The following is a 9,023-nucleotide window of genomic DNA, read 5'->3' on the forward strand; positions in this document are numbered from 1 at the left end:
CTTCAGAGAGTATACCAATCGCCGCTTCAGTGAACAGTCACCCCCCTCTGATGTGCTTGTGGCCGAGAGGAAATTCCGAGACATCATTAACGCAGCAGCCGCTCGCTTTATACCAGACGGTCGAGTACCCCAATTGCGACCCAATTTCCCGGCGCAAGCAGTGGTACTCGCAGACGAGCGTGATGTGATTCGTGCTATGGACCCCGCTAACCCCAGAATCAGCGAGCTGAATCTGGAAATAAACAGGGTAGTCAACGAACATAAGCGGAATTTGTGGCTGGAACACTTGGAGCAATGTAACTTAGGCACCGGTGTAGGCAAACTGTGGGCCACTGTTAAGTTACTTTCGAACCCCTGTAGACGGGACGACAGGACCTCAATCACTTTTGGCGAGATAACCGTGACTGATCCGAAGAGATGCGCCAGGTTGTTCAACCGTCAATTTATGCGCATCCCGAGAGAGACAGGGCAAGGAGGAGAGCCATTCGCCGTATTCGTGGTCTCCGAGCCGATGAACAGCCATCACAATTTACGTGGGCGAAGTTACGAATGTCATCCGTGGCGCCAAATCCTCCAAGGTGTTTGGCCCCGGCCGAATCTCTACATTGATGCTGAAGAATCTGGATTCACCTGGAGTTGAGTACCTTACCACTGTCCTCAACCTGTCATTGAACACTCTTATAGTTCCCGATGTGTGGAAAATGGGCAGAGTGATCCCGCTACTGAAGCCTGGAAAAGACCCGAGTTTGGGGGAGTCGTACAGACCGATCTCCCTTCTCTCACCAGTGGCAAAGACGCTTGAGGCATTACTCCCCCCGAGCCTGGTAGGAGAATTTCCATTCGCCAAGTATCAACATGGATTTCGGAAACTGCACAGCACAACAACAGCTTTGCATGCCATCACCACACACATTTGCCGTGGCTTCAATCAACCCAGGCCATGTGATAGGACGGTCCTCGTGTCATTGGACCTATCGAAGGCATTCGACAACCATGCCAAATTATTTGAGGACATCGCCAACACGTCCCTCCAGCCAGGCCTGAAACGATAGGTCTCGAATTATCTGTGTGGTCGCCAGTCATTTGTGGAATTTAGGGATAAGAAGTCGAAACACCGTAGAGTGAAACAGGGAGTTCCCCAAGGTGGGGTGATATCTCCGGCACTGTTTAACCTCTACCTATCCTCCATTCCACCCCCTCCAGACGGCATAGGGATCGTATCATAAGCGGACGATTGTACGATCATGGCATCAACCACCCATTGATGACATAGGTTGAACGTCTACCTCAACGAGCTTGCCTCATTTTTCGCTGCAAGAAATCTGAAGATATCCGCCACCAAATCTTCAGCCACACTGTTCACTACAAATACGCTTGAGGTGAATACTGAGCTGACTTCGATGGTCAATGGAGAAATGATTCCGACCATCAAGTGTCCCAAAATACTTGGCGTCATACACATTACACATTCTTCTCACATGCCACAGCAATCTGCAATAAAGTCAAAAGTAGAAACAAGGTCCTCAAGTCACTCGCTGGCAGCACTTGGGGTGCAGACAAAGAAACCTTGGTGACCACGTACAAAGCAATTGGCCGGTCTGTGGTAAGTTATGCTGCGCCAGTGTGGTCACGTCAACTTTGTGACACGCAGTGGAATAATATTCAGATCTGTCAGAATGCCGCCCTCCGAACTGCGACGGGCTGTCTCCTCAGTTCTCATGTGGACCACCTCCATCAGGAGACAAAGATCCTACCAGTGCGAAGACACAACTACATGCTGTCTTAGCAATAACTTTTGGGCTGTTATCGCAGAAACCATCCAAGTCATCATCTTGTGGATAGATACCCACCGCCTAGAAGCCTTAAGGTAGAACTTCACGATCTAGAGCGTGAGGTTCAGCGCTACAAGAGAGAACCTCTAGATCAAGCGGGTTGGAACAACATTCACGCAGACACGGTAGCAGTCGCGGTAATTGGCTACCGGGTGAATGTAGTCCTTGGAGAACGACCGCCACCCATTGCACCCGAAGAAATCGACCTCCCCCGGCGGAATCCCACAGAGCTAGGATTGATGCCGACGTGCAAGATGTATGTCCCGATTGTAACCAGGGACCGCACGATACATGTCACCTGTTTAACTGCCCGGCCAGACCCAATCGACTCAGACCCAGATCCCTGTGGACGCACCCCATCTTAGTCGCAGAGTTCACGGGTCTTGGCGCTCAACAGAATCAAGCAGACGAAAGATAGAACACAATAAACTGCTACAATAACAACAACAACAACAGGGTGTCAATACTCATTCTAAATAAACTACACAACAACTTAATATACACAAAACTGCATAAAACTGAAGTTAATGCCTTTCTTTTCTTTCTGTTTGTAACTACTCGAAATATTCGTCTGAGACCCCATAAAGTATATATATTCTTGATCGTCGCGACATTCTATGTCGATCTAGCCATGTCGAGCTGCCATATAAACCGATCTTGGGTCTTGACTACTTGAGCCTCCAGAGTGCGCAATTCATATCCGATTGGAATGAAATTTTGCACGACGTGTTTTGTTATGATTTCCAACAACTGTGCCGAGTATGATTCAAATTGGTCCATAACCAGATATAGCTGTCATATAAATAGATCTTGGGTCCTGACTTCTTGAGCCTCTAGAGGGCGCAATTCTTATCCGATTTGGCTGAAATTTTGCACGAAATATTTTGTTATGATATCCAACCAAGTGCCAAGTTTGGTTCAAATCAGTCCATTACCTGATATAGCTGCCATATAAACCGATCTTGGGTCTTGACTTCTTGAGCCTCTAGAGAGCGCAATTCTTATCCGATTGGAATGAACTTTTGCACAACGTGTTTTGTTATGATATCCAACAATTGTGCTAAGTATGGTTCAAATTGGTCCATAACCTTATAAAGCTGTCATATAAACCGATCTTGGGTCTTGACTTCTTAAACCTCTAGAGGGCGCAATTCTTATCGGATTTGAATGAATTTTTGCACGAAGTATTTTTTTATGATATCCAACAACTGTGCCAAGTATGGTTCAAATCGGTTCATAACCTGATATAGCTGTCATATAAACAGATCTTGGGTCTTGACTTCTTGAGCCTCTAGAGTGCGTAATTCTTATCCGGTTGGAATGAAATTTTGCACGTAGTGTTGTGTTATGATATCCAACAACTGTGCTATGTATGGTACAAATCGGTCCATAACCTGATATAGCTGTCATATAAACCGATCTTGGGTCTTGATTTCTTGAGCCTCTAGAGTGCGCAATTCTTATCCGATTGGAATGAAATTTTGCACGTAGTATTTTGTTATGATATCCAACAACTGTGCCAAGTATAGTTTGAATCGGTCCATAACCTGATATAGCTGTCATATAAACAGATCTGGGGACTTGACGTCTTGAGCTTCTAGATGGCGCAATTCCTACCCGATTTGGCTGAAATTTCGCAAGACGTATTTTATTCTTACTTTCAACAACTGTGTCAAATAGGGTTCAAATCGGTCCATAACCTGATATAGCTGCCATATAAACTAATCTGGGATCTTGACTTCTTGAGCCTCTAGAGGTCGCAATTATTATCCGATTTGCCTGAAATTTTGGATTCTCTCATGACCATCAACATACTTGTTTTGCCTAAGAAGAGAAGCCGGAAAAAGAACTCGACAAATGCGATCTATGGTGGAGGGTATCCAAAGTTCGGCCCGGCCGAACTTAACGCCTTTTTACTTGTTTCATTATGAATTTGATTTGTATGTTTTTATTAATATTTTGTTTTCACATCACTATTAAATTAAGCTCAGTATGCACCTCTAGCGAAATTTTCGACTGCAAACAAGACATTTATGTCTGCACTGGAAAATAGTTGTAAAGACTACAAGATGGCGACAAACATCGCTTCAATATTTTGCCCGACTTTTAATAATTTTTGCCTAATAGAGTACATATATTCTGAAATTAACTGTTTTATTTGCAAATGTATAACTTTATTTCGTGTTGCATAGAGCAATTATATATTTTGTATATTTTCATACATAGCTGCAAGAAAAAAATCCCCAATGCTCCTTTTAGACAAAGAAAATTTCATTTGAGCTGCGTACCTGCAAATACAATCATACATTAGAGAAGCTTAATCTCTCTTAGGAGTTAACATATAGGTATTAAGTATCATACATTAAACCTACGTTTTTCGAATTTGGAACCAATACCTTAAATCGGGAGATTGGTATATATGGCAGCTATATCCAAACATATACCGATCTGGGGCGTATTGAACATGGTTGTCGAAAGACCTCAATCTGGATGTGCCAAATTTATGGTAAGTCGGTTTATATGCAACTTTTATGAGCAGAGATGACTTGTAGAAAACTCTGACGTATATGACATACATTTCCGACGGATAATACATGCGTCAAAAACGTCGTAAACCTAGCCAAAAAAAATAGATTTTATCAAATTTAAAAAATAATAAGGAAATCGTGCAACCATTTTAAAATTTTTGGGAATATATGATTAATTATGGCCGCCTTTGTGCAAAGGTTAGGAGGTACGTCTATAACAGAAAGTCTCTGAGTTCGAATCCTGGCGAGAACATTTCAATTTCAGCGTTTGTTCCCCCTCACTAATGCGGGTGGCATTTATGATTATCTTACGAGGTCCACATGGCCCTGACACTAAAAAAATATAAAGCAAAAACTTTTTATCATAATTAAAAATTTAAAATATTAAAATAGCAACAACAAGAAATCTAACACAATGATATGATGTCGAAACTAATCAAGTAGCAGGGTTTTTTCGTAGTTCATGACGTTTACTGCTTTTTATACGTTTTATACAGTTTATGATGTTTTCGATGTTTTAAACTTTTCGACAGTCGAAACCCGAAAAAAATCATCCCGTGGGCCATCTCTGTTTATGAGCCTTAGACCCTCAATCAGGTGATCAGTCTATATGGGGTCTACATCAAGATATAATTCGATATCGCCCATCTTCGAATTTAACCTTCCTATGGTCAAAAAAGAATCTGTGCAAGGTTTCAACTCAATATTTCTATTTTTAGGATTGTAGCGTGATTTCAACAGACAGACGGGCGGACATGGCTAGATTGTCTTGGATTTTTGCAACGACCAAAAATATATATACTTTGTAGAGTCGGAAATGAATATTTCAATAAGTTGCAAACGGAATGACAAAATGTATATGTAGGTATATCCTTCGGGGGTGGGTAGTAAAGAAAAAAGGAGCTATGTAAAGATTGTAAACTGACTAAATATTTTGGCATCGTTTATTTTCAACGTATTTTACAAACGCACATGCCTACCACATAGGGATGCTACAAATAGATGGGAAAATTTGTAACAAAGTAATGGATCATCGTTGTAGGGTATTTGAGGCTTTTATTTCAGTTTGAATGCAGTTCATTCACAAAAAGAAATGAACAACAGGGGAATTCAAATGTATCATCATTATTATTCAATTTTATTATATTTGACAATATTCGTATACGTAACTTAATGTTACTATGTAGCAAATCTGCCACAAAAGGCCGAACGCAGAGTGACGTAATATGTTATTATTATGGCCCCGAAATCTTTGTATGGTACATGGAACTGCTACGAAATCGCTTCTAAGCATTTGTTATTGTTCGCATCACTTGGTGAGGAGCGGTGTATCATCTACTTACATCTCATTGGGCTCTATGGGTCGAAGCACCCGAATGAGAATTGAACACTCTGAGCTCGATATCTTTGGGTTCCAACAGGGTCTACACCGATAATCAGCTGTTAACCGAAGTCCCGGGATCTTTTGGACTTACCATATAGTAGTAGATTGAAATCTGAAATGAAAATATAATTAAAAGTGAAGGCCGATACGCAGCTCTATCCTTATCGAAAATTCCAACTGCTTACAGAATTAAATTTTTTTTTGACAGAAAAATTCCCAAGCTTTTCCCAGTTTAAAATTTATTAGATCGTTTATTGAGAAGTTCAAGGCCAAAATTAAATTTTTTTTTTAATAAACATGCTGGACTATAATTTTTTTTATCTTTTCTAGTCCCTTTTCGTGTGCAGACTCAACGAAAAATGGAGCGAACTTCTATATATATATAACTTCTATATATATATATATATACATACATACATACATATATATATATATATATATATATATATATATATATATATATATATATATATATATATATATATATATATATATATATATATATATATATATATATATATATATATATATATATATATATATATATATATATATACATATATATATATGTATATATATATATATATATATATATATATATATATATATATATATATATATGTCCTTTATTTACAATTGGAGTATATTAAATATATTACAATAAAATAAGGCCAATAGTAAACTGTTTTATCTCAACATAGACCATCAAAAGCAATCTCCATCGAGCTGTATCGTTGGCCAACAAAGCGGTCGGCGTAGGATATGACCCAACCAACACCATTTTCTCTTCCGGATTTCTAAATCAATAAGGGAATTTTTTGTTCTTATTTGCAGTTCCTCATTTGAAATACGGGTTGACCAGAAAATTTCAAGTATTACGCAGCAATTTATGTTAACTTCGACTTTACGGGTAGTCGATTGTGTCAGGCTCCAAGTTGTACAACCATATAATATAGATTTCACGCTACTGTTGAAGATCTTTTGTATTATGTGAGATGTCACTGCATCTCCAAACTTTGTTGAGTTTAAGAAAGACGCTTTTAGCCTTGTTGATACGTACGCAGATGTCTGCCTCCGATTCTCCGTCCTTTGTTATTTCGCTGCCAAGATAGGAGAAGTTGTCTACAATGATATGGTCGTTCATATTGAGCGGTGTCAGATTTGATTTTCCTATCCTCATCAATTTGGTCTTTGCTATGTTTATCCTCAGGCCTACTTTGGCAGCATTTTCATTTGATCGTTCCAAATTCGCCTTTATGTGCTCAAAGCAATGCGCAAAGAGTCATTATCATATGCGTAGTCGATGTCTCCGAGGAAGTCGTCAACACCACAGCGTTTGCCTGCTACACTCCTATGTCGCTCCCGGAAGGTCGGCTCTCTTTTCCATTGAAACGGACTAAAATTCAGCATTCCTATACAGCTTCCTAATTAGTGATCCACATTGAATTTCGCGAAGCTGTGCCAAAAAGACGCTCGAAGTCGATGAATAAAATGTATATGTGTGTATTAACTCTGTCAGACTGTTCAATGATTATGCGCAGGGAGTTAATGTCGTCCGCACAAGAACGATCAGGCCGAAAACCTGCCTGTTTATTCCAAAAAATGCTGTCAAGTGCAGGCGAAATGCGCTGCAGAAGAAGACTTGCCATCACTTTTTTTATTGCGTTTAGCAATGAAATCCCCTTCCAGTTCTTATACTCGGTGAGGTTACCCTTCTTTGGGATTGTGACCATGATGCCCTTCTTCCATTCCGTGGGGACAGCGTTTTATTCCAGGCCTTCTTAATTATTGGGGTGATCGCTTGAGCTATGGGGCATGCCTCATGCCACAACAGTTCAGCAGGTATATTATCGGCTGATTGGCCATTTTTGAGTGAGACCAGAGCGGCCTCAATTACTTAGTAGGTGGGTATATTCGCTTATCTCTGCGAACTAAGCGCTTGACCAGCGACGCGGAGGCGCGATATTCAATCCTGGCTGCGATTTTAGTTAGTTTTCAGGTATTTTATTTCTTCTGTAATTCGTTGCTTATCCATGACTTTTCGAGCAATGCCTATGATAGAGGTGGCCGTCTCCTTACATGCTGCTATTTTGTCGGCCCATATATTAGTGTTATTTTGCAGCTCCTACGTTAATGTTGCCTTGAATTCGCGCGCTGTTTCGGGGTCTTTTGGGTTTAAGAGGTTGAACTTTGTGCTTTTAGTTTGAGTCCTTTTCGCGACGGCTGGCGTAGGCGTAGAGTGGCCACTAAGAGCATGTGGTCACTATCTAAGTCGGCTCCTCGTCTAGTTTTCACATCCATCAGCGAAGAGTTTGCTGATAACTACGTGGTCGATTTGATTACGGGTGATTCCCAAGTATATATGTGTATATTTTAATGGGGGAGTTTTGTGCCTCTAATAAAGAGCCGGTTTCTTGCGCAGAAATCAACCAATCTGTCGCCATTATAATTTCTGGTATCGCCAAGTCCTTGCACTCCCATGAAGGACTGTGTAGATTATTGTTGTTATTGCCCACCTTGGCGTTAAAATCACCCATAACAAGTTTAATGTTTTCTTTTTAATGTCTTCTTCACTGAGTCGAGTTGGGAATTTCGTCATCATCGGGTTCGGTTGGCGCGTTGCATTGTACAATGGATATTTTGCTGAATTTTGAATATAATCTTACCGTCATGATGCGTTCAGATATAACATTGTTAGAAGAAGCGACAATAAAAGACCGACCACATTTATTCGGTGGATTTCATGCCTAAAAAAAATAAGTGGAAGCCACCTTGAAGATCCATAGTTCCGGATTTCGGTCATCGTACTTCACTTAAACCGAGGATGTCTAGGTTGTAGTTTGATATCTCGTTCTGTAAAAGAATTCAGTAAAGTGATTTAACAAAAATAGAAGCGATAACAGAAAGTTTAACGAATTTGGTATTCAGTACCCACTTTTAACGATAATCGACATCGTTAAAATCAGCTTTTTTCGCTAATGAATAGAAATTCGTTAAGTAAACGACGGACAATTATTTGGGGTTTACTTTAACGAAATAAATAAAAACAAATATTTACGATGGCTTTAGAGGCAATCCCATGGCAGCCGGTTGTGCGTACCGGATTGACCCGATGGAGTTCTTCATCGGCAAGGGCTGCCGCCTCAGTGTATAACACACTGCTACAACAACAACAACATGGCTTTAGAGTATTTATCTCTTGTTTTTTTTATTGAATATTTTTGTCGATTCCTCTTTGCGTTTTTCGTTTTTTGAGGAGTTGCCAGAGAGAAAAGAGAG

The 9,023-nt window shown here is 40.2% G+C and overlaps 1 long non-coding RNA gene across 1 annotated transcript; it reads right to left on the reverse strand.

The window, feature by feature from the left end:
* Positions 1-6,511: 6,511 nt before the first annotated feature.
* Positions 6,512-9,023, reverse strand: LOC131994892 (uncharacterized). The gene is made up of 2 exons (XR_009396932.1): positions 8,680-9,023; positions 6,512-8,597 (listed from the first exon to the last, which is right to left on the reverse strand). It is a non-coding gene; the product is annotated as an uncharacterized LOC131994892 (long non-coding RNA).

The sequence above is a fragment of the Stomoxys calcitrans genome, chromosome 1, assembly GCF_963082655.1.
Source record: "Stomoxys calcitrans chromosome 1, idStoCalc2.1, whole genome shotgun sequence".
Classification (NCBI taxonomy): Eukaryota; Metazoa; Arthropoda; class Insecta; order Diptera; family Muscidae; genus Stomoxys; species Stomoxys calcitrans.